At 42.3% G+C, this 23,784-nt stretch overlaps 1 pseudogene; it reads right to left on the bottom strand.

Moving 5' to 3' along the window:
- LOC102269862 (ferritin light chain pseudogene) overlaps positions 1-23,416 on the bottom strand; it is a 58,354-nt pseudogene extending 34,938 nt beyond the window's left edge.
- Between the last annotated feature and the right edge of the window lie 368 nt (positions 23,417-23,784).

Raw genomic sequence — 23,784 nt, 5'->3', positions numbered from 1 at the left:
ATCAGAAAAAAAAAATTGATGAGGATGAAGGTGGGAGTTGGATATTTTTTGAAAGGCTCATTAATGGGAGCAAGACCAGGCCTGCTGGTGATGACACACCAGACTAGACCATGGGACTCTCACTTGCAGTCACTTGCAAATGGAAAAGTGTGGGTTCTGATGCTATTTGCCAGCAGAAGGGCAGCAAGGTTTTCTCTGGGAGCCTCCTGCATACTTTGCAGGCTCCTGCCCGCTGGGTCATTGAGCGCCAGCAGACAGGGGTCAGGCCCAACATTACCACACGACTGCTGGGAACAAGGCCCCAGCACCAGCTTTGGTGAGAACTTGATGAGGTTTTTGTGCTTTTTAAGTTAGCACTCCAAGATAGAACAATCTCCTGGCCTTTTTTATAATTTATTTTTTACAACTTTATTGATGTATAATTAACATGCAATAAATTTAAAGCCTGATATGTTTTGGTATGTGTATATACACTTATAAACTGTCACCTTAATCATGATATGAAATATTTCTAACACCCTTAAAGTTTCCAAGTGCTCCTCGGAATCATCCTCTTCCTTTCCTGGCAACCACCAATCTGCTTTTAGTCACTACGGGTCAGTTTGCGTTTCCTAGAGTTTCATACAAATGGAGTCGTATGGCAGACACTTTTGTTGGTTTGGCCTCCTTCAACTCAGCATCATGATTTCAGATCCATTCATGTCATTGCATATATCAATTGTTCATTCACTCTTTTTGTTGCCTAGCAGTATTCCATTGTACAAATACATAATTTGTTTATTTGTTCACCAGTTGATGGACATCATGGTTGCTTCCAGTTTGAGGTTATTACCAAAAAAGGCTGTGATGAACATTTGTATACAACTTTTTGCTCATTTTTCTTTGGTTAATACTCAGAATGGCTGGGTCATATTGATGGGTTTTTAAACAGAGCCCAAAGGAGCCATGGGGTTTCTGCTTAGGCTAAGAAAGAAGTATGAGGAAAAAGATCCCATTTTCCATTTCAAACACAGCAGAAGCTCCAAGGGTATCCTCACTTGGTTGGCTTCTTCTGCCAGCATTTCACTGAAGAAAGGTTTTCTTCCTCATGGCCAAGAAGAAAAAAGTTTGAGAATCCAACTCTCCTTCTAACTACTCCACCCCATTATTTTACAGATAAAGAAAACAGCTTGCAACAAGCCCATGGCCAAGGTTGGTAGACTAGATGTCTCTATAACTTCCTAGGCCTAGGACTCTAGGTCAGGGACTTTGGCTTCTTCTCATGCATGACTTCCACCTCCCTGAGGAGTTTTGAAGCTGCCACTAGTATCAGGTTGGCATCAGATAGAATCATATCCCAAATATGTGGACATTTCCTTTAGAAGCCCATGAAGCCGGATATAGCAGACAATTTAGGCCAAGGGGTCAGGAAGGACTGTGGGGACTTTCCATAGCTGCAAAGCACTCTTCCAGGGAGTTATTCTTAGAGGTCCTTGAGTCAGTATGAGCCAGACAGTATCAGAAGGGAAGGGGTTATTGTTCCTATGTGTCTAACCCCTTCCAAGAGGAGAGAAAAGAGGCATCTCTAAGGGCTCATCTTTTTTTTTTTTTAATTTTTAATTTAATTTTTATTTTATATTGGGGTATAGTTGATTTACAATGCTGCATTAGTTTCAGACGTATAGCAAAGTGATTCAGGTATGCATATGTATGTTAGTTGCTCAGCTGTGTCTGACTCTTTGCAACTATGGACTGTATGTAGCCCACCAAGCTCCATTGTCCGTGGGATCCTCCAGGCAAGAACACTGGAGTGGGTCGCCATTCCCTTCTCTAGGCTTCCCAACCCAGGGATCGAACCCAGGTCTCCTGCCTTGCAGGCAGATTCTTTATCATCTGAGCCATCAGGGAAATGCATACACAGATATATCCATTCTTTTTTTGATTTTTTTCCTTTATAGGTTATTATAGAACACTGAGTAGAGTTCCCTGTGTATACAGTAGTCTTGTTGATTTCTTTACTTCATTCCTCCTGCAAGGAAAATGAAAGGCCTTTCCTCCAGGCCACTCCAGTGGTCCAGTCTGGCAGCCCCAAAATCCCCAAGTGCAGGGGATGAGGGCTGAGCCGTTTCACCTCTGCTTGCCCAGCTATTTGAGCTGATTCACACACAGTGTGTCTTCCTCTGGTCCCTACTCTTGAGCAGTTTACAGACAAGGCAGGAAAGAAGTCAGATCATGCAGAATCTTAAAGACAGGTTCAGACTTTCCAATGCCAAGGGAGGCCACAGAGGGCTTTCACAAGATAGGCCTGGTCATCTTTCAACATTGCTGGGCTCACCTGGGATGTAGAGAGAAGAGTGATAAGCCAGCTCTCCAGGAGCGGCCTCTGGTGAGCAAGACCGAAGGAGGTCAAGTACAGAGCAGAGGTACAAGCCATTTGAAGTGAAAGCCTCTACGTTAGCTCATTGCTCACCCCAACTGGAGGATTCAGAGCAGGCTTCCTGGAGGAGGTGACACATAAGCAGGGCCTTGAAGGGTGTGGTAGTTTGATGGGTAGAGGGGAGGGAAGGGAGGCTTAGAGGTCTGGAAGTGGAAAGCCTGCCTTAGAAACAGATGGCCCATCAGGGTAGATGGCCTACTGGCTAAGGGAGGCAGAGAGGCAGGTTAGGACACACCAGCACAGTGTATTAAATAGGACGCTGAGGAGCTGTGGCTTTTTGTGTAGGGAGAGGTGGTCTTGAGAGCAGGGACCTGGGGCCAGGCCAGCTGCTCAGGAAACACAGGGCATCACTCATCTGCGGGGTGTTCTGGAAAACGGAGCCTCACTTATGTCTCCCACCTAGGTTGTAACTTGGGGCCATCTCTGAGGGGAGCAGAGAACTAAGGGCCACTCAGCCGCGTGTCTCCCCACCCCCATGCCTACACTCCTATCTTCCCAGGTGACTCAGTGGTAAAGAATCTGCCTGCAATGCAGGAGATGTGGGTTTAATCCCTGGGTCTGGAAGATCCCCTGGAGAAGGAAATGGCAACCCACTCCAGTATTCTTGCCTGGAGAATCCCATGGAGGAGGAGCCTGACAGGCTACAGTCCATGTGGTCACAAAGAGTCAGATACGACTGAGCTACTAAATACATATACACACAATCTCTGTATTCAAGGAGATCAGCTCACAGGGTATGGGGCTTGGAAATAATGAATGTCTCAGTTTGGTTCAGTCACTCCGTCGTGTCATGCTTTTAAAATGGTCTATATAAAATTTTTTTTAAAAAATAAAAAATAAACTTATTTAAAAATTTCCCCAAATTCTGTTTTGACTATTCTACCAAATATTTTAGGCTTCCCTTGGAGGTCTGGCTTCGATCCCTGGGTTGGGAGGATCCCCTGGAGGAGGGCATGGCAACCCACTCCAGTATTCTTGCCTGGAGAATCCCATGGACAAGAAGGCTGGCGGGCTACAGTCCATGGGGTTGCAAAGAGTCAGATGTGACTGAGCGAGTAAGCACACACACACACCCAACATTTCAGTGGCCAAGCCTCCTCATTTCCCTCCATCACCTGAGGAATTACATCCTTTCTGTGAGCACCGACCCTTTCATGCAAGGGCCAGACAGAAAGCCGTCTCTTAGGGCACTTTGGCAGATGAGGGTCAACAAAGGAGAGAGCAGCCAGGAATAAGGGGAAGTGTGTTCCATGGTGTGAATTCTGTGAAACTGCCAGTAGATAGGCACTATTTTTAATCTTGAAATAAATGTGCTTTCCGCCCCGAGTGACAGTCTTTGCTAACAACCACAGCGCACTGTGGACAGACCCTCGGTGCAGGTTAACTTGCTTGTTTCTGGGGACGCCCAGGGTCCCAGACAAGAAGCAGAGGATTTGGAAGCGAAGGTGTGAGTTAGGGTGGAGAATAGCAGACTTGTCTAAAGCGTTTCTGACAGCACCGAGCTGTGTAATAATCTCCAAAAGAAATTCGCTTCCAGACGGTGCAAGCTTTTTCTAAATTTAGACCTGCAGTCTTTGATTGACACAGGTGAGTGATTCCAGCCCTATGGTAACCATTGGAGACAAATACTTAGTCTCTTCGATTTTTACAAAGCAGACACATGAGACATACTCAGCAGACCTTGGCCCTAGATCAGACCATTGTGAAAGCCAATCGCAAAGCTAGATATTAAATGGGATACCCAGAAGTTCTTAGCCATCACGTTCCTCCTCAAGGAACATATAATCTAGCTAAGAAAAGAGATATGTGTGTATAAAAGGATAACATGGCATCAGTGTTTATATAACTGAGATTAGTTCAGCTGCAACTAAATATCTCACAAGGAAATAGAAAGTCCACAGATGGGTGTTCTCGGGCTGGTGGGACTCAAGGCCTTTCCTCTGAGCCTTCCGCCATCTCTAGGGTGCGACTCTCCGCCTCTTGGTCCAAAGCACAGATGCATTTCAGGCAGCAAAAGGGAGGAAGAAACCAGGAAGGGCCATCACCAGAGAGACAAGAAATAACAAGTGCTGGCGAGGCTGTGGAACAGCGTGTACACTCCCTCGCACACTATGGGGGTGCCTCTCACTGCAGTGACTGTGCAAACAGTATGGAGGCTATTCGACAAGTGAAACTGGAGGTGCCACGTGCTCTAGAAGTTCTACTCCTGGGCATTTATCCAGAGGAAACAAATCACTAACTCAAGAAGGTATCTGTACCCCAATTTACAGGGCCCTTTATTTACAGTGACCAAGAAATGGAAATAATCTGTGTCCATTGATGGAAAATGGATGTAGGAAACTTGGACACAGATACACAGAAATCCTGCTGTTTGTGACACATGAATGAACCTTGAGGGCATTATGTTTAGTGAAATTAAGTCAAACCGAGAAAGACAAATATTGTATGGTTACACTTACATGTAGAATCTTTAAATACCAAACATAGAAACAGAGACCTGATGGTTGCCAGAGGTGGAGGCTGAGAGTCATCCGATGGTGCAAACTCCCAGTTACAGGTCCCAGGGATGCAGTGTACAGCATGCTGACTACACTCGATAGCATGGTCCTGTGGCTCTAACAGTTGCTAAGAGAGTAAATCTTTAAAGTCCTCATCACAAGGAAAAAAAACGTGTAACTATGTGTGGTGATGGATGTTAACTGGACTTTTTGCGGTGATCATTTAGTAATATATATGTTGTTTTGCACTTGAAACTAATACCTTGTATGTCAATTACATCTCAATTAAAAATGATGTACAGTATTTAATTGCATTGAAACATGCTGGTAGTACTCTTGAAAAAAGAAATATAAGACCCCAAAAAAGAGTCTGAAATAATTTTCGCTGAATATTTTGAAATTAGTCTACAATTATTGCTATAGTTTACTTTCCTGGACCTTAATCAAGATGGATATACTATAAGCTATTTGTAACTAATGATAAAGAACTACTTATGTTGGACATTTTCTTTTACAAAACTAGAGAGGATTCATGTTATTCCTCTATGGATGTCACTGGTTAATTTTATTCAACATCCTTTTTTCGATACTGGTGAATGTGTAAGTCATATCACCTGTGCAGTAGACAGCATGCCTTATGGGCTTCCCAACTTCCTCTCAGTATTATAATGATACTTACAAGTCCGTTTGTGCTTTCTTTTCTGTCATTGCTATGACTGTAGGTTGGATTTTCCAACAGTATGAAGCTGTATATTCAAGAAATATTTCCTGAGCTTCTACTATGTAGGGTGATGATGGTCTAATGATGAATAAAAATGGCGTAGACCTGGCTTCATAAAATTTAACTTATTGCAAGAGTGATGGACATTTAAGAAAGGTTAATATCTATGAGACACTGACTGCATGTGCTTCTGTAGTAGTCATCACAGAAGCCAGACCCTTCTGTGGGCTAACGCTCTGAGAGCGACAGAAGAATAACATGTAACTTAAAATACGCCACAGCAGAAACCAGCTGCCACACATCTGATGGACAAGTAGCTGCTGCTTGTGTGTTCTTCACTTTGGACACAAAGCAGAATTTCAGAAGTGGAGAGAAATTCAGACCAGAGGATTCTTCCTCTTGGGTGTAACTTTAAAATTTTTAGAACGGCCCTGACTAATACCATGACTCTCCTGATTTTGGTGAATTTCCTGACTCAGTTCAAGCTACTGATTCAGCAGATATTTGGCGCCATGTCAGACCATCGTGGAAACCAACATGTGAGGTCGGGTGCCAAGCAATTTCCTACATTCAGTAAGGATTTGTACAAGAGATGAATGCATGAATAGTCACACTAAACAATTCTCTTTCCGTCTTTACCTCTTTTCCCCCCTTGCTTTACTTTCTTCCTTTCTCTCTTCTTCTTGCTTCTTTCCTTCCTCTTTCTTTCCTTCTGTTTTCCCTCTCAGACTCTTTCAATTCCTTCCCCACTCATGCTCCAGTACTTCTCTCAGGCACGTGGGATTTTTATGGTCCCTTGGGTTGGAAGATTACTGACCCATCAAAGTCCAATGACGTGGAATCAGAAGATCTATTTCTTTCCCCTACCTTTTAAAGAAGTGTGTTGTAATTTCTGCAGCAGGAGTAAAGGATTAGCAGCTACTCAAATGGTTGCAGGGCACAGGATTTTTTGAAGGTCTGAGAGTAAACCTTAGCCTTAGTTCTGACCACTCAGTGGATGGAAATGAAAGCTGTGTTCAAGGAAACGTTGTCATTGATTAGAGGTCTCTCATCAAGCAGGGTGCCAGGAAAAAAAATGTTCCTAACTTGTCTACAGACATATCTCATTTTATTGTGTTTCACCTTTTATGTGTTTTGCAGATTGAACGTTTGTAGCAACCTTGTGTCAAGAAGGTCTATCGGTGCCATTTTTCCAATAGCTTTTGTTCACTTTAGGTCTGTCTGTCAGTTCAGCTCAATTCAGTCTCTCAGTCGTGTCCAACTCTTTGCGACCCCATGGACTGCAGCACGCCAGGCCTCCCTGTCCATCACCAACTCCTGGAGCTTACTCAAACTCATGTCCATTGAGTCAGTGATGCCATCCAGCCATCTCATCTTCTGTCATCCCCTTCTCCTCCTGCCCCCAATCCCTCCCAGCATCAGGGTCTTTTCAAATGAGTCAGTTCTTCACATCAGGTGGCCAAAGTATTGGAGTTTCAGCTTCAGCATCAGTTCTTCCAATGAGTTTTCAGAACTTATTTCCTTTAGGGTGGACTGGTTGCCTCTCCTTGCCACATTCCAGGATGTCTGGCTCTAGGTGAGTGATCACACCATCATGATTATCTGGGTCGTGAAGATCTTTTTTGTACAGTTCTGTGTATTCTTGCCACCTCTTCTTATTATCTTCTGCTTCTGTTAGGTCCATACCATTTCTGTCCTTTATCGAGCCCATCTTTGCATGAAATATTCCCTTGGTATCTCTCATTTTCTTGAAGAGATCTCTAGTCTTTTCCATTCTGTTGTGTTCCTCTATTTCTTTGCACAGATCACTGAGGAAAGCTTTCTTATCTCTCCTTGCTCTCTGGAACTCTGCATTCAAATGGGTATATCTTTCCTTTTCTCCTTTACTTTTCACATTTCTCTGTCACATTTTGGTAATTCTCATAGTATTTCCAACTTTTTCGTGATTGTTATATTTGTGATGGTGATTGTGATCTGTGATCTTTGACATTACTATTGTAACTGTTTGGGGGAACCACAAACCACACTCATATAAGATGGTCAACTTAATCAAACGTTGTGTATGTTCTGCCTATTCCTCTGTCTCACTCCCTCCCCTTGGGCTTCCCTATCCCTTGAGACACAACAGTATTGAAATTAAGGACCCTACAGTGGCCTCTAAGTGTTCAAGTGAAAGGAAGCCACACACCCCTCAAAAGCCAGAAATCACCAGGCTTAGTGAGGAAGGCATGTCAAGAGCAAAGACAGGCTGAAAGCTAGACCTCTTGTGCTAAACAATGAGCCAAGCTGTGAATGCAGAGGGAAAGTTCTTGAAGGAAATAAAAAAGTCCTGGAAGTCCTGGAGTAGCAGTGGTTGAGAATCTGCCTGCAGGGGACATGGATTTGATCCCTGGCCCAGGAAGATGCCCAGTGCTGTGGGACAGCAAAGCCCATGTGCCACAATTACCAAGCCCGCGCTCTAGAGCCTGAGATCCGCAGCTACTGAAGTTTGCGGCTCTAGAGCCGGTGCTCTACAGCAAGAGAAGCTACCACAGTGAGAAGCCCGCAGACTCCAGCTAGAGAGTAACCCCTGCTCGCCACAGCTAGAGAAAGCCCAGGTGCAGCAACGAAGACCCAGTGCAGCCAGAATTTTTTTTTTTTTTAAGTAAAAAACAAGGTGCTGCTCCAGTGAACACACAATGATAAGAAAGCCCAACAGCTTATTGCTGACATCAAGAAAGTTTTCATGGTCTATCTGGATAGGAGATCAAACCTGCTCCAAAGTTTCCTTAAGCCAAAGCTTAACGCAGAGAAAGGCCCTAACTCTTTTCAATTCTGTGAAGGCTGGGAGAGGTGAGAAAGCTGCAGAAGAAAAGTTTGGAGATAGCATAGGTTGGCTCCTGGGGATTAAGGGAAGAAGTCATCTCCATAACATCCAAGTGAAAGGTGAAGCAGTAAATGCTGATATGAAAGCTGCAGCAAGTCATCCAGAAAACCTAGCTAAGATAACTGAGACAGGAGGCTACCCTGAACAACAGATTTTCAATGAGGACAAAACAGCCTTCTACTGGAAGAAGATACCATCCAGGACTTTCATAGCTGAAGAGGAGAAGACAATGTCTGGCTTCAAAGCTTCAGAGACAGGCTGAATCCCTTGTTGGAGACTAATGAAGCTGGTGACTCTAAGTTGAAGCCAGTGCTCATTTACCATTCTGAAAATCCTAGAGCCCTTAAGACTTATGCCAAATCTACTCTGCCTATGCTCTATAAACAGAAAAATGAGCCTGGATGACAACTTACAACATGATACACTGAATATCGCAAGCCCATTGTTGAGACCTCCTGCTCAGAAAAAAATATTTCTTTCAAAATATGATTACTCATTGACAATACACCCGGCCACCCAAGAGCTCTTATGGAGATAAATGACAGGATTTATGTTGCTTTCATGCTGCTAACACAACCTCCATTCTGTACCCCTGGATCGAGGAGTAATTTTGACTTTCAAGTCTTATAATTTAAAAATACACTTCTTTCTTTAGAAAAATCACTGTAGTATCTAAGGACCTTTATAAGAGGAAAAAATGAAAAATGCTTATGTTTTACTATCACTGGCATCAAACTCTAATTTTCTACATTTCCTAATTCTCTGATTATGGCACCAATGTCTCCAAAAAATGAATTGTGGCTCTTTGGCTCATGCAGCAAATTACTTTGAGACACTGACTGCAGAGCAATAGTCTATAAGGAAAAACTACAAGGTACTGCTTTGGGTCTGATCTGCTTGCTGGGCACCGTGGGTCTAACTGCAGCTGTGACGGCCCACGGAGAACTCACGCTTGGCAGTTCGTCTGTCAGTTTCAGCAGCAACTATGTACCTAACACACGTTACTCTAGGTAAACAGCTAGGTCCCATGTTAGAAAAAACACGAGTTGTTTAATCTGTAAATATTTGATTCTCTGTAATCTTTAAAATGTTCCTAATGTTTTAAAACAGATCAAAACTCCACCATGATGTATGTCAAACATGAAAATCCTTCCCACAAGAATACTTATTTCAGAGAATTGATAAACTTAGTAACTGCTAAAGGCACATTGGAAAGTATCAACTATATTTTAAGTATTAAAAAAATAAAGATATCTAGTGCAGAAGTCAAACCTTTATGTTAAACTAGGTTATTTAAATTAAAAGTCATTATTGATTTCATGAAGCTGGAAAACAAATTGAACTGACTTTTTAAAAAATGCAAAGAGTAAAAATGCTAACAAAAGATTGATTATTAAAGATGCTTCTAGTCTACAAATGTTAAGTAAAATAGGGCAGACCTGAACATTAAGTAACTACTGTATTGCTTTATTCCTAGTGTCTATAAAAGTGAAGTGAAAGTCACTCAGTCATGTCCAACTCTTTTGCAGTCCCGTGGACCATACAGTCTATGGAATTCTCCAGGCCAGAATACTGGAGTGGGTAGCCTACCCCTTCTCCAGCAGATCTTCCCAACCCAGGAATCAAACTGGGGTCTCCTACATTGCAGGCAGATTCTTTACCAGCTGAGCTACCAGGGAAGTCAATGTTTTTCTCAAGTTTATATAGGTTAAGTACAATTCCAGTGAAATACCTGTATCTTTGGAAGAGGAGAACTAAACTTGCCACTTCTTAGGCTAAGTAGAGGACAGTTCATTAGGTCCCCCCTTCCCCACTGATTCTCCTTGCCAAGCCACTGCCAGTCGGGGGAGGCCTTATCACCTCTCAGCGGTATGTGGCTCCTCCACTCTTAGACTCACTTCCACTCGCATCTCTGACCTCTCTTCCTCTGGGTGAAATCCCTCCCTTCGTTGCTCAGTCTCAAAGGTACTCTCTGTTTCTCTTTTCCTTTTGCAGCCATTTCTATGGCCCATTAAACTCTAAATCAGGATAATGGAATGGAAAAAAAATAATTTCCTTCCCTTGAGCACAAGGAGCTATTAATCTTCCAATTTTTCATGGATGTGAAAGTTAATTATACTCCAGTTTTCCAGTGTTGCAGAGAAAAATAAACCAAAGTAGTGAACTTTCCACCCACCTGTGGATTTGTCTATCTCTCCCATTCTACCAGTTCTATCATATGTTTTGAAATTCTGTTGTTTATATACACATTTAGGATGGATCCTCCTGGGCAGACCTCTAGTTCCCCCTCTTTTGTCAATAATACCCCTTTCTCATGAATTCTCTCTGTTGTTTGGGTGAGTCTAATCCCTCCCCCTGACTACCAGGTTGGTCCATGACACAGGCATCACCGAGGAGAGTACCACTGCCCCACCACTCCCATCCCCGTGGCAATGGTTGACTTAGGAGTATATTCATCACACCGAGTGGGCTACTCAGAGCCAGTAAGCACATCCCAGGGAGTTTCACTGGGCCCCTAACCAAGTCTGAATATCTTTGGGCATGAGACATCTCACCTGCCTTAGGTGATTCATATGATGTTAAGATTTAAATGCAAATCATTACATGATTAGTAGTAGAACCAATAGCTTCCAAACAGTAGAGTAATAAAAAGAGGGGCCGAGGGCGGAGACCTATACAGTTCTATCCAACTCAACATATAGCACTGACAAAGGGAAAGGAAAGAAAAAAAGGGAAAATTCATGGCAAATAGAAAGCAAAAATAAGATGGTTTTCAATAAATATAGTGGATATGAGTCACTTATTTAAAGATGGATTTATCACACTGAATGAAAAAAAGAAAAGAAAATCCAGCTACATGCTATAACCAAGACACTGTGCTGAAGCAAATTCATTCAGACAAATTGAAAAGAATGAAATGGGAAAAATATACCATGCAAATGCTGATCAAAAAATGGTATAGCAATATTAATGTAGAATTAATATTGGAAAATCAAGTGGAATTACAGAAAAATAGTCTGTTTTGTAGCAAATAAGATCCTCTTTTCTATAGTTATTTCTATATTTTTAAAAGTAATTAATTTTTTCTTTCCTTTTTTTTAATTGAAGGATAATTGCTTTACAGAATTTTGTTGTTTTCTGTCAAATATCACCATGAATCAGCCATAGGCATACATATGTCCCCTCCCTCTTGAATCTAAATTAAGTTATTTTTAGTTGAAGGATAATTGCTTTAAATAATGTGTTGATTTCTTCCATATATCAACATGAATCAGCCACAGGTATACATGTGTACCTATGGGAGGTCTCCCCTCTTAAACCTCCCCCTCATCTCCCACCCCATCCCATCCCTCTGGGTGGTCACAGAGCACGTGATTTGAGCTCCCTGCGTCACACAGCAAAGTTTCCACTGGCTATATATTTACACACGGTACTATGTACGTTTCCATGCTTCTCTCTCAATGGTCCCAACTTCTCTTTCCCCCACTGTGTTGACAACTTTGTTCCTATGTCTGTGTCTCCACTGATGCCCTGAAAATAGATTCATCGGTACCATCTTTCTAGATTTCATCTATATACATTAATATACAATATATTTTTTTCTCTTTCCAACTTACTTTACTCTATATAACAGGCTCTAGGCTCATCTACCTCATTAGGACTGACTCAAAAGTGTTCTTTTTTATGGTCGAGTAATATTCCATTGTATATATGTACCACAACTTCTTTATCCATTCACCTGTTGATGGACATCTAGGTTGCTTCCATGTCCTAGCTATTGTAAATAGTGCTGTGATAAAAATTTGGGTACACGCATCTCTTTCAATTATGGTTTTCTCACGGCATATGCCCAATAATGGGATTGTTGGGTCATATGGTAGTTCTATTCCTAGTTTTTTAAGGAATCTCTATATTGTTCTCCATAGTGGCTATATCAATAATATATATATTGATATAGTGCAACAGTGCAAGAGGGTATTCTTTTTTCCACACCCTCTCCAGTAATTATTGTTTGTAGATTTTTTGATGATGGCTATTGTGACAGTGTGAGGTGATAACTCATTGTACTTTTGATTTGCATCTCTCTAATAATGAGCGATGTTGGGCATCTTTTCATGTCTTTATTAACCATCTTATGTCTTCTTTGGAGAAATGTCTGTTTAGGTCTTCTGTCCATTTTTTGATTGCTTTCCTGATTATTGATATTTTTAGCAGGACATGTGGGCATCCAGAACAAACACTCTTTTCCAGTCTCTTGGGCATGATCTACGTTTGGACCAGTAGGATGTGAGCAAAAGTATTGTGTAGTTGCTTCTTGTGTCGTGTGTGTTCTTGGGGAGGGACAGTTCTGGAGGTCACTGCTATTAATATCAACCTAGCCACATAATGCATCTCTCACTTCCTCAGGCTGTGAAGTGCTGAAACTGAGCTCATTTGCAATCTAAATACGTGTGTATGGTGGTACTCAGAACACTGAATTAATTTGTGTATGAACGAAAGGTATGTTATTTTATTCATCTTCAGATTGCTTATAAACTGTGCACCCTTACATAAGGCCTCCTATGGCTATGGTGTCGCTGCCCTTGACCCTACAGATTAAGGCTTTGCCCCCACAGTAGAGTAGGGACTGGGGAGAAACATCTGGGCAGGGGTGGGAGGACAATGTCCCTCCTGTGGTGGCAGATGCTCACTTCCCCTGGGCCTGGATCACAAGAGGTGCTTCCTCAAGGACTCTCCCTAACCTTGTGGTCTGGAGAGAAAAAAAATCCCCCCTTGGGCGTCACACTTCCTGTCTTTACTGGTCTCTTAAGCATTCCCACTGAAATCTTGCCGCAGTCTAGCGATGTCGGCCAGTGCTCACTCCTTGTCTCTCCCTGTGGGCACTTGTTTCTTCTTGGATTTTATTCTAGTTGTTTGTACTCAGTTCTCCCACGGGTTCAATAAAAGTTGTCAACTTGTCATTTTTCCAGCTTAAAAAAAAAAATCTTAGCCGTGGTGGGAGTAATATGCTTTCCCAGTTGCCACATCTAAGACAGGAACTGGAAGACAGAATTAAGTTACTTTTTTAAAGGAAAAGAAAATATATCATTTTGCTCACTCAGTTTGTGGACTGAATAGTAATCATTTTTTCATATAGTAAATTGCTGTTTGGTTCTTTAGTTAAAGTTTTTCTCCATTAAAAAAAAAATTGAAGTATGGCTTATTCATAACGTTTCAGGTGTGTAGCAAAGTGATTCGGTTATACATACATACATATGTGTGTGTTTTCTTTTCCAGATTCTTTTCCATTATAGGTTATTACAAGATCTTGAATATAGCTCCCTGTGCTATACAGTAGGTCCTTGTTGTTCATCTATTTTATATATACTGCTGCTGCTGCTGCTAAGTAGCTTCAGTCGTGTCTGACTCTTTGCGACCCCATAGACGTCAGCCCACCAGGCTCCACCATCCTTGGGATTCTCCAGGCAAGAACACTGGAGTGGGTTGCCATTTCCTCCTCCAATGCATGAAAGTGAAAAGTGAAAGTGAAGTCGCTCAGTCGTGTCCGACTCTTTGAGACCCCATGGACTGCAGCCAACCAGGCCCCTCCGTCCATGGGATTTTCCAGGCAAGAGTACTGGAGTGGGGTGCCATCACCTTCTCTGTTTATATATACTAGTGTGCATCTATTAATCCCAAACTGCTATTTTATTCCTCCTTCCCCCTTTCCCCTTTCATTACATAAGTTTGTTTTCTATGTCTAATGAATCTGTTTCTGTTTAGTGAATAAGTTCATTTGTATCATTTTTTTTAGATTCCACATATAAGTGATATCATAAGATATTCATCTTTCCTGTCTGACTTTCCTTCACTTAGTATGATCATCTCTAGATATATCCATGTTGCTGCAAATGGCGTTATTTCATGCTTTTTATGGCTTAGTAATAGTTCATTGTGTATATTTACTACATCTTCTTTATGCATTCAACTGTCAATGGACATTTAGGTTGCTTCCATATCCTGCCTCTTGTAAACAGTGCTGCTGAGAACACTGGGGTGTATCTTTTTGAATTAGAGTTTTCTCTGAATATATGTCCAAAAGTGGGATTGCAGGATCATTTAGTAGTTCTAGTCTTTTAAAGAATCTCCATACTGTTTCCAGAGTGGCTCCACCAGTTTACATTCCCACCAACAGTGTAGAAGAGTTAGTTCCCTTTCCTCACATTTATTATTTGGTATTTATTATTTGGCCATTTGATTCTTATAATTCCATAAGGTAAGCGATTGCTACTCCCATTTACAGATGAGGTTTGGAGAGGACGCGGGAAGGAGTGGGGATTTCCTTTGATCCTGCCTGATTGCCTGGGCACCTCGGCTCTGTGCTGCCTTCTGAGATCACGGGGTGTGAGTGTGAGATTAGGGAGGGAGCTGGGGAGGAGGCAGGCCACCTGTGGCCTTAGCCAGTGCTCGGAGGAGCTTTAAGGCCTGAGCTGGGGAATGACAAAGGTGTTCAGGGTGAGGAGAGAGGATGGCATGGTTTGTAGTGTGCTTCGTATGTGGACTCCGGAGCTTCTGTTTTTCTGCATCCTGTCCAGGGAGGCCCAGCTCACTCTTAAAGCCCTCTTGCCTCCAAGCTGTCCGGGTGCCCTCTTCAGTGTCCACCCTGGACGCCCACTCTGGACAGTGCCTGGGCTCGTCTGACCTCCTTAATGCCTTCTCCCACTGAAACTGATCTATTAGGAGAAGAGGTAATGCAGCCACTTCATAAGTCTTAAAGTATCGCTCACCCACCATACATCCACTCACCACTGATCCAGCGGAACAAAGCCAGAAGGTGGAATTTCAGGGCCTCTGATGAACCTTGTAGCTTTTGACCTGGAGTGCCTGGGCCCAAGGCTGGTGGACCTGACTTGTCTTAAGAGATGGACTTGGGGATGCACCTGCCTGCAGGAGCAAATCAGAGGTGCTCCTCAGGTTGGAGCCCATTTAATGGTCCAGTCACTGGCATTTTTTTCCCAGTGGAGTTCCTGGTCAGTTTCCTAGAGGTCCTCACCCCAGATAAGACACTGACACCCTCTGTTTGTATGACCATAGAGCCACTGGCAAAGGGGTATGTAATTCTGACCATGCTAAAAGGCTCGTGCGCTCCCTAACCTCTGTATCCCTCAAAGAGACCCTTGGCCAGCTTGGAGCAGGCCTCTCTTCCCTCTCCTCCAACCCTTCATCATCAACCCTGCCAGACCTCCTTCGCACAGAACCTCTGCAGAAGGCAGAAGGAACCCTGCCAGGCTTCTGTGAGCTGGTGCAGACACCCCTAGATTTCATTCAAGGTCCTTTTGGTCTTCTGTCCCCACTATTCCTCCCATTCACCAGTTTTTCCCTCACTTAATCCCCAACTCTAGCTGCTGCTGCTGCTGCTGCTGCTGCTAAGTCGCTTCAGTCGTGTCCGACTCTGTGCGACCCCATAGACTGCAGCCCATAAGGCTCCCCTGTCCCTGGGATCCTCCAGGCAAGAACACTGGAGTGGGTTGCCATTTCCTCCTCCAATGCATGAAAGTGAAAAGTGAAAGTGAAGTCTCTCAGTCGTGTCCAATTCTTAGCGACCCCATGGACTGTAGCCCACCAGGCTCCTGGGATTTTCCAGGCAAGAGTACTGGAGTGGGGTGCCATTGCCTTCTCTGCCCACTCTAGCTACAGCCAGCTAATTATGACAAAGCTGCTTCCTGTGTGATATATAGAGCAGATTTACGGGGGGTGGGGGTCGGGAGGAGTAATTATTTACTAGAATATCAGGAAGCAGGGGGCAGTTACACAAGAGGTTTTGGGAAACCAAGCTGATTCATATGACTCAGATAGGATTCATTTCTTCTCATTCCAATGCCTTTAGCTTTCTAAGGCACCGGGGCCTTGGAATGCAGAAGCAATTTCTCTATATTGATCTCTGAAGAACTTGCATTGACAGGAGATGCGGGTTTGATCCCTGAGTCGGAAAGATCACTCCAGTATTCTTGCCTGGGAAATCCCAAGGACAGAGGAGCCTGATGGGCTACAGTCCATGGGGCCGCAAAGAGTCCATGAGGCTGCAAAGAGCTGGACACGACTGAAGCGACAGAGCGCACACACCAAAGAAGTTAAACCAATAGGCACTTTTATTTTTGCTTCCAGACTTTTAATTTTGCTTTCCTTTAGAGTTTTTTCCTTGCTGGAGAGTGAAAATGTTTAATACATAATTGCATTTTGACTATGTCTTCTAGGATTGAGTACATAGAGGGTGCAACCTGGACAAACAATACAAAAATGAATTGTGTGCAGTGACTCAGCAAAGAGGAGTTTGGGAAGCCATGGGGGATTTGTGTTTATTTGACTTTGGATCTTTGACACAGGAAATACACAGATGGTCTTTAAAAAAAAAAATTAAGCAATTTTAGATTATGAAAAAAATGTAAAAATAATATAGATGTCCATATAGTGGTCTCCCAACTTCCCCTGATGTTAAATTTTACATAACACAAACATTCAAATTATCAAAAGCAGTAAATTAACACTAATGCAACCCTATTAACTAAACTACAGATCTTAGTGGAATTCCAAAGTTCTCCCACCAATGTCCTTTTCCCCGTCCAGGATCCATTCCAGAATTCCACCCCATATTTAGTCATCATGTCTGCTTAGTCTCTTCTGGTTTGTGAAAGTTTATCCGTTTGAAGGTTTATCTGATGTTGTCTTGTGAATAGACTGAGATGATGCATTTTGGCAAGAATGCCACAGAAATGGTGTCACGCCTTTCTCTGTGCGTCACATCAGGGGTGCGTGATGTCTGTGTGTGTTATCACTGGTAACGTTAATCCTGGCCGCTTGGTTCAGATGGTAAGTTGCTCCGTTATAAACTTACCATTTTTTCCTCTGTAATTAAGGGACACTTTATGGGGAGATAGTTTGAGACTCTGCAAACAGGGTGTTTGCCCTCGCACTTTTGCTCACTGATTTTAGCAGCCATCAGCGGTTCTTTTCTTGCTTCTAACAACTCTTAGTGTGATTTTGCCCAAAGCCAGGCTTCTGTTTGCTTCATTCTCTCTACGTTTATTGACTGGAATTCTGTAGGACAGAACTGTCCCTTCTCCAGTATTTTATTTAGTTATTTATTTATAACAGTATGAACTAAAGGATATTCATTTTATTCCAGGGTTATACTATATTACTATCATTATTTACGTGGTCACTAAACTTCTTCCGCCTTTGGCATTAGGAGCACCTTCAGGCTGGCACTTATGTCCTTTGTTCCTAAATTTGGTTTTTAGTACTTCTTTCCTTCCTGGCACCATAAGATGCTTCAGTCTAATTTTATATATTTTTTTCAGCCTCATCCCTGGAATCAACCATTTCTGCAATGAGTTCTGGTTTCTTTTATTTGAGAATGGTGTTTAGAAACTAAGACCTGGACACCTGGTGTTCTCACTGCTAATGAGCTATCCTTTCTCCTAGGGCCTCTCAGCAGATAGACCCAGGAAACCACACACACACATTCCTGAATCCTTCAGTGTGGGTGTGTATTTCATTCTAACCTTCCACCTTTCCTTATTTATTACTCTTCTTGAGCAGTAAAAAAACAAAAACACAAAAAAGTGTCTTTCATTATCCACAATATTTTCACTTTGTTCAATCTTAGTATAGCCATAAAGATAGCATATTAAAAATCAGAGACATTACTTTGCCAACAAAGGTCCATCTGTGGTTTTTCCAATAGTCATGTATGGATGTGAGAGTTGGACTGTGAAGACAGTTGAGCGCCAAAGAATTGATGCTTTTGAACTGTGGTGTTGGAGAAGACTCTTGAGAGTCCCTTGGATTGCAAGGAGAGCCAACCAGTCCATTCTAAAGGAGATCAGTCCTGGGTGTTCTTTGGAAGGACTGATGCTAAAGCTGAAACTCCAGTACTTTGGCCACCTCATGCAAAGAGTTGACTCATTGGAAAAGACTCTGATGCTGGGAGGGATTGGGGGCAGGAGGAGAAGGGGACGACAGAGGATGAGATGGCTGGATGGCATCACCAACTCGATGGATGTGAGTTTGAGTGAACTCCGGAAGTTGGTGATGGACAGGGAGGCCTGGCGTGCTGAGATTCATGGGGTCGAAAAGAGTTGGACACGACTGAGCAACTGAACTGAACTGAAAGTAGTTTCAGGATTGCTATCTTATACCCCATGGAAAACAAATTTGCTAGCTAGAGTACAGCATTTGCATATATATATATATATATATATATATATATTTTGCAACTTTTCCCTAATTTTTTAAAGATTTTTGGTTCTTTGTTCCTTAGGAGTTCTTCGAGTATTAGGAGGGATTCCCAGATGGTGCTAGTGGTAGAAAACCCGCCTACCAACACTAGAGACGTAAGAGACTTGGGTTTGATCCCTGAGTTGGGAAGATTCCCTGGAGGAGGGCATGGCAACCCCCTCCAGATTTCTTGCCTATAGAATCCAATGGACAGAGGAGCCTGGAAGGCTGCAGTCCAGGGTCACAAAGAGTCAGACACGACTGAAGTGGCTTAGCATGCAAGCACACACAGGGATTAGGAACATTGACGTGTTGTCTATGGTATATGGTGCAACTATTTTCTCCCCCTATTAGTTACTTTTACAGCTGTTTATAATTTTTTGCCTTGTGCTTCACTGGGTTTTTTGTTCACTTGATTTGTTTCAATTTAGTCAGATTGATCCATGTTTTCTTTTGTTCTGACTGGGCTTTGAGGCAGAGTTAACTGAGTTAACCTCTTAACTGAGATTAAGAGGAATTCAGCCATGTTTCTTTTCCAGTACTTTTATGGTTTAGATTGCTAATCCATTTGGAATTTACTCTCGCATATGGGGTGAGGTATAGATCTAATTTTATCTTTTTCCAGTTGTTTCAGCACCATTTATTAGAAAATATCATCTTGTAATTTGAGACGCTGCCTCTCTCATATACTAAATTTCCATGAGTATTTGGGTCTGTTCTATTCTCTTTCACTAGTCTTTTTGTCTGTTCCAGCACCAACACCATGATGTTTTCATTATGGTCATTTTGTGATATGTTTTAATGCCCAGTAGAGCTACTTCCCTCAGGAGTTTTTAATGTCTCCCTGTTTGCTCTTGTATGTTTCTTTTTCTATATGAATTTTACTTATCAACTTGTCTAATTCCATAAAGAGCTTGTTGGTGTTTTTGTTGGGGTTTCATTAAATTTTAAAAAGTAACAAAAAAGGGAGAACTGACATAACATTTATAACATTATCCTATTCAACAACAACAAATGTTATTTCCATTTGTTAAAGTCTATATTTGTGTTTTTCAAGAGTATTTTTATATTTTCCTCATTTAGATTTTGCATGTTTTTCACTAGAATAAACTTAGTAAAGTTTGTCCCAAAGTATGTCATTCTCCCCAAGCTATTATAAGTGAAGTTTCTAGCATTGCTGCCTGCATACACTCTGCATACTTGACTCTATCCTGCCTTGCATCATTCTCTCTATAAAAATGGAACACCTCAGTAAGATCTTAGTTGTCTCATGAGCAGGGACCTAAATGTATATGTTCCTCCTCTGTGTCCCCTCCTTATTTGGTTGAAATTTTTGCTATGAATAATTGGTGAAATGACATGAAGCCTCTGTGTCTGACCCTGAATCTTACTCCACAGACATGTCTTAGAAACAAAAGGGTATTTCCTGTTTATCTTTCCAAATTCATGCCCCTGTTGCTTTAACTGCAGGCAGTCAGTCTAGGTGTGGAGACAGCTCTTTCTGCCTAACGTGATCAAGCCTTCCGTGACCAAGTCTTCCTAGAAGTGGCTTGGTTATATCCTGATTATATTTTGCTCTCTGCCCATACATCTCTTCCTGGAGTTGAGCCAATGTCCAGAATCTAAATATTCTGAACCTCTCATTTCACAATTTTATCCAGGGTCAGCCTGGTAACTATTGAAGTTTACAAGAACCAGAGTCCATGGCCTGTGGGTAAATGACCATCTGATAAGGCCTCTGGGACATGTGGGAACAGCCAATCTTGAACTTACCCATGGCGGCTGCCACCATCATGGCTACAGCAGTGCTGGGTATACTCAGTGGGTGCTTAACAAATATCTTATGGATGTCAGATGGATGGATGGATATATTGACAGTGGACTGACTAATGGATGGACAGGTGGATATATGGATGATTTTTAAATTTCATCAATAGTCCCTTAGGTTAGTAGTGAGTGTTTAGAGTATACATATCCACAAGCAATCTTTCTCCTCAAACAACCAATATCCGAAAAAGCTACATAGCACAGCCAGTTCAGTTCAGTCACTCAGTCCTGTCCGACTCTTTGCAATCCCATGAATCACAGCACACCAGGCCTCCCTGTCCATCACCAACTCCTGGAGTTCACTCAAACTCATGTCCATCAAGTTGGTGATGCCATCCAGCCATCTCATCCTCTGTCGTCCCCTTCTCCTCCTGCCCCCAATCCTTCCCAGCATCAGGGTCTTTTCCAATGAGTCAACTATTCACATGAGGTGGCCAAAGTATTGGAGTTTCAGCTTCAGCATCAGTCCTTCCAATGAACACCCAGGACTGATCTCCTTTAGGATAGACTGGTTGGATCTCCTTGCATTCCAAGGGTCTCTCAAGAAAAAGGGAAAAAAAGCCTTTCGGGAATTCCTTGGCAATCCAGTGGTGAGGACTTGGTACTTTCATTGCCAGTTGCATAACATGGCCAAAACAAAAAAATAAATATTTTTTCTAAAAAACTTGTTTAAGAAAAATTAATTAGGAAGTTGTTAATTAAGGCACTGTCATATTCACCATTACCATCATCAGTATCACCTTAAAATTATAATAGAATAGATATTATGTAATGAAACAAGAATCTCAAGGAGAAAAACATTTGGGAATTAATTCAAAATGTGTGATAACATCAATCAACATGCTATCACACTTTCTAAAACTACCATGCATGCACTAAATACACAGTCATTTAGTAGGAGAAAAGGAGTTTGATGTTTCCTCAAAATGGATAAGAGTATATCTTGGAAATCAAATTAATGTACACAGCAAAATAGCAAAATAAATTTGATCAACTCTAAATTGTTGGATCCAAAGGAGAAAGGAGAGCATGACCATTTTCAAGTCATAAGTTACCCCCAAGCTTTATTTCAGGCCAGAAGCTTACTAACCTTTTACAAGAGCACAATTCTGTCCTTGGTCAAAATTTCATACCCCAACCCTTTCCTCTGTCTCCCCTCTCCCTTACTAGCTCTCCTTACCTCCTCTCTCTTCTCCCCAGCTGTTAATCTCTTATTCCAAAAAGGAGCTGACAAACTCATTAACTTGAAATGTATGTGACTCATACTAGTGTCTGGGATTATGGCTTCCAAGGGGATTCAAGCTTTAATGGGAGCCAAGAACCACATTGCTTTTAACATAGTACAGTGCTTTTCAAAAATTAAAGTATGATTGATTTACAATGGTATATTAATTTCATGTGTGTATCACAGAGATTCAATATTTTGATAGATTACCATCTATTTGAAGTTATTACAAAATAATGGCTCTACATAAAAAAGAATGACATAATGCTGTTTGCACCAACATGGACGCTGCTGGACATTATCATACTAAGTGAAGGAAGTCAGAAAGAGGAAGACAAACGTCATATGATGTCACTTACATGTGGAATCTAACATATGACACAAATGACCTATCCATGAAACAGAAACGAACCATGGACACAGAAAACAGACCGGCGGTTGCCAAGGGAGGGGACTGGGGAGAAGGAGTGGTCAGCTGGGGTTAGCAGGTATAAGCTTCTACACATAGGATGGATAAACAAGGTCCTTCCACACAGCATGGAGAACTGTGTTCAATACCCTATCGTAGACCATAATGGAAAAGAATATGTATACGGCTGAGTCACTCTGCTGTACAGCAGAAATTTATAAAATTATAAATTAACTATACTTGAATTTTTTTTAATTGACAAAAATAATGACTCTATTACCTCATGCTGTACCATATATCCTTGTCTCTAAGAACCATGTTTGTAAGTGAGAATTTTCAAAGTATATCAAGTCAGGAAGGAGACCCACACTGGGGGTACATATTACCCTGCATCCTTGAAATCATTCCTCCCAACTCACAGTCTTCTCTGGGGTTCCCAGCCTCCCAGGGGGAGCAGCACTAGCCAGGACCTGAGACCAAGCTGCCCCAGTGTCCTGCCCTGGAGACTGGCAGGCAGTGATTTCTGATCTTTAACCTACTTCCTCCAGTGCCTAGGGATCTAGGTTCCAATCAGACCATCCTCCTCCACGCTGTAAAGCTTTCAGGAAAGACAACAAACCTTTGACTTGAGAAGTGGCTCTTGGCGAGAGCTATCAGGCCTTATCTCTGCCCAGAGCTAATCATCAAGAAGTGGGCAGAACATCAAAATGAACGCAAGAGCCATCCACCCACCTGGGTTACTGGTACTTACTCTTTTCCAAGCATTTCTCCATCATTTCCTCACTTGCTCCGAACAGCTGCAAGACAAGTATCATAAGCCCCAGTGCAGAGAAGAACACTGGCCCAGAGAGGTTATATAACTAGCTTTACATAGCACGTTGTAGACTCTGGCAGAGATTCTGGGTAAGACTCGGACTATCTGCCTGGCAGCCTTCCTGCTCTGTTGGATGGTTCCAAATGAGAAAGGCACCTACATCTGGAAAATTCTAATCAGGTCAATAGCCCAGGAATTTGCACATCTGGTTTATAAAGGTTGCCCCAGCCTGGGACATGGTGAATATCTATACACACAGGCACATCTCAGAAGTGGATGGTTGACAACATGAATCCAGGCACAAACCAGCACACAGCACTGTCTTACCTGGGGGTTTTGAATTTCAAGTGGTTATTGTTCTTTGAGCCCATAGAAATCGACATTGTTACTTTTTAGATAAGGTTTGAGCATGATTCTGGGACAACTCAGCTAAAGGTTAACTCGGTAGGGCTTGCCCAGACTGGCTCTTCTTTTTTCCCATCTGAAGGCTCCTGCTAAAAATGATTTTACCTCATCAAAGTTTAAGCAAACAAGCAGGTGGGTAGAGATCGTGGGACCCAGTGTAGGTAAGCCACATGGAACCTACCCTTGAGAAGATCTGAATTCTAACCCTAGTCCTGCCTTGAAACCACTTTGGGAAAGTCTTTCCTTTCCCCAGGCTTCAATCTTCCCAAGAATGAAATGATAAAACTGGAATTGATCAGCCCTGAATTTCCTTCTGGCTCAGACATTTCGTGGTTCTGAGATCTGA

Source organism: Bos mutus, chromosome 24 (genome assembly GCF_027580195.1).
Source record: "Bos mutus isolate GX-2022 chromosome 24, NWIPB_WYAK_1.1, whole genome shotgun sequence".
NCBI classification, from domain to species: Eukaryota; Metazoa; Chordata; class Mammalia; order Artiodactyla; family Bovidae; genus Bos; species Bos mutus.
This window is presented reverse-complemented; position numbering and strand designations above follow the sequence as displayed.